Source organism: Pteropus vampyrus, unplaced genomic scaffold, assembly GCF_000151845.1.
Source record: "Pteropus vampyrus isolate Shadow unplaced genomic scaffold, Pvam_2.0 Scaffold521, whole genome shotgun sequence".
Lineage (NCBI taxonomy): Eukaryota > Metazoa > Chordata > Mammalia > Chiroptera > Pteropodidae > Pteropus > Pteropus vampyrus.
In genome coordinates, this window is record NW_011889302.1 from 111,769 (window position 1) to 114,686 (window position 2,918).

Sequence of the window (2,918 nt, forward strand, 5' to 3'; positions counted from 1 at the left end):
CGCTTCTGACTTGAACGTAAGAAACGGAAGCCCGCAAGGTGCAGAGACGCGGGCAGCAGGCTCAGGCCTCTGTACCGGCGCGGATCGGGCCAGACCAATGGGTCAGGGGCCGCGCGGATGGGTCAGGGGCCGGGCAGGTGGCTCAGGGTCCAGATGGATGGCTCAGGGGTCGGACGGATGGGTCAGAGGTCGGGCGGATGGGTCAGGGGTCGGGCGGATGGCTCAGGGGTCGGGCGGATGGGTCAGGGGCCGGGCGGATGGCTCAGGGGTCGGGCGGATGGGTCAGGGGCCGGACGGATGGCTCAGGGGTCGGGCGGATGGGTCAGGGGCCGCGCGGGTGGCTCAGGGGCCGGGCGGGGCCGCTGACAGGGACGGTGCTGCGGACCAAGTGCTCTGCTGGGACAGAGGCGTCGCGCACGCAGCAGAAGCGCCCTGCTCTGCTCATTTTAAAACGCCGAACGTGCTGACCTCCGTGCGTGGGGCTTTTATCTCGGTGCATCACAAACGTGTTTTTAACGAGCCGCGGGGCGGGGGCTGGACCGACCCGCGCTCCTGCCCGGCCTGATGCTTCCCGCCCCCGCACGGCCTGCGCTGCCCCCGGCACCGAAATGGAGCCGAAAACCTGCGCCCCGCGGGTACCATTTGCACCATTGTACCATTTACCTGGTACAATGTCATCTCTTTTCCTGAGATACAGTTTGCAGGCCGCACGGTTCCGCCACGCCAGGGGCACGGCTCAGCGTCATTTCAGCACATTCGCCGTGTCGTGTCACCCCCACCTCTAACTAGTTCCAGCTCCTTCTCATCCCCCCAAAAGCAGAGCCGTCCGCTGGCCCCCCACCCTGTCCCATCCGTGGTCGTCTGGCGTGAATGGAATTGCACGTCACGTGTGGTTCTGTGTCTGCCGTCTGTCCACAGGCCTCGTGTTTGGGGTGCACCCTGGCGTGTCTCAGAAAGGAGCCGTCAGTTTGCACGGGGTGGGGTTCACGCCCACGCCCTGCCCCATGCCGACGCCTGTGTTTCCAAGAGTGAGAATCACCGCTGGGTGCCCCCTGCCCCAGTCCCAGCCCCCTGGCTCAGGAAGCTGCCTGTGGCCGGCCGAGGCGCTCCGTGTACCCTAGGTCCCTACGTGACATTCACACGTGTGCCCGCCTGTAGGGAGCTTCGCCCGGTGCAGCCTGTGACCAGCAAAGTCCCAGACGTGGCCCCCGCTGGTGTGTCACACGGCCAGGCTCTGGGCTCCTCGTGGAGGGACCTGGGTCCTCACAGTGGACACACCCCAGGCAGGATCTCCGTGACCAGGAAGGACCACAGAGCAGGGACCCGGAGGCGCGTGTGCCCCCATCGGCCGGCCAGAAGCTGGTACTATCACAGGCCAAATGGAGAGGCCGTCTCTGAGTCTGGGGGACCCCCACTCCTTCTTTGTTCCAGCTCCTGCCAGTTCCTGTTACGGGGAACAACCTGCCCTCCTTGCTCCCTGCTGTGCACTTTGTCACCGTTTCAGGGACTGGGGACACGAGGAGGTGTTGGCCTCTGGGATTCCTCGGACGGACGCCTCCCCTCCAGGGCGGCCAGCACGCTGTGGCTGGCCCTGCTCTGCCCAAGTCTAAGCCCCAAAGCCACATGACTTCATGGGGTGCCCTGCAAACACCCTGCACAGTCACGCAAAGCTGCTGCCACGCGAGCAATGCCAGCCCGGCAGCTCCCGCCCGCTCCCGGCATCCGACAAACAAACGCCTTCCGAGCTGGCGCTGCCCGCGTGCCGGCCACTGCGCGGTCCCAGTTCCTCACACCTGCCTGTGCCACGCACCCCGCACGAGCCTCTCCGCAATGTCTTTGCGTGAGACACCGGGTGCGACCTGCGTGTGTCATCCCAAAGGGCGCGGCCCCTCTGGCTGGGGTGGAGGTGGCGATTGGCATGCGGGGTCCTGGGCAGCAGCCTTGGCAGGCAGCAGGTGGTGTCTCCCCGGCGTCGCTGACGGCCCAGTGTGTCCCCTTCCCAGCTGCCCCATTAGACTTGGAGGGGCTTGTGCTGCCTCTTCCGGGGCTGTCAGGAGTGACGGGGGTCGTGCACGCAGCCGCCCCTGGTGGGCGTGGGGCTTGCCTTGCACGAGGCGTGTGCCAGGATGACTCACGCACGTGAGGCGGCGTCACCTCCCCTGGCCTCGCTGCGTCACCCAGGCGGACTGCAGCCAGCCGCAGGCGGACAGGCCTTGGCAAGCTCCCGGACATGTGCAGAGGGGCTGCAGCCCAGCACGGCACGGTCCCCGCTCCTCACGGGGGTCCCCGTGGGCTTCAGGCTGTCACCGCTGTGAGAGATGTCGTGGGCCGAGGCGCTCGATTCTGGGGGGTCAACCTCAGGGAATTGGGGTGGGTCCCGGTCACAAGGCGATGCCTTCCGTTAGGCAGAGTTTGCACTCCCGGCTCGAGGCGGGGCACAGGGTCTGTTACTCATTTCCGTTTGTTTTGCTTACCCAGCTCTGCGGCATTTAATCAAATGCACATGTTGGGGGGGAGGCAGGGGGGTGACAGAAATGTCCTAGGAGGAAGCGGCCTGTTGTTCTGGGATCACGATGCTGGCCGTCGGCCACCAGCATGATCTGCCACCAGCACCGTCTGCCACCAGCATCCTGCAGACGTGGGTTTAAGGGGAACTCAGGGGGTGGGTGGGAGGTCAGCGTTTTACAGCACCTCCCCCCCAAAAAAAACTATTTCGAGGGGCTTTAAGAGAAAGCCACCATGAGTGGCTCTTGAATAAAGTCTGGGTTGCTAGTGACCAGCTGCACAGCAACAGCTCCTTCCCCATTTCACACTGTACCCCCACCCCGCAGGGATCCTAGGCTGCCTCCTCCGGGCGCAAGTCGGTGAGACCAGCGCAGCAACCGGCGGGTGACTTTGCCAAGCACAGAGCAGGGCTG

General features: G+C 65.2%; 1 protein-coding gene across 1 annotated transcript in view; it reads right to left on the reverse strand.

The window, feature by feature from the left end:
• Positions 1-1,812, reverse strand: part of XG (Xg blood group) — a 17,236-nt gene extending 15,424 nt beyond the window's left edge. Inside the window, exon 1 of the transcript XR_002777827.1 lies at positions 1,792-1,812. The gene's annotated coding sequence lies outside the window, so the exon portion shown is untranslated. The remainder of the gene's footprint in view (positions 1-1,791) is intronic.
• Positions 1,813-2,918: the final 1,106 nt, after the last annotated feature.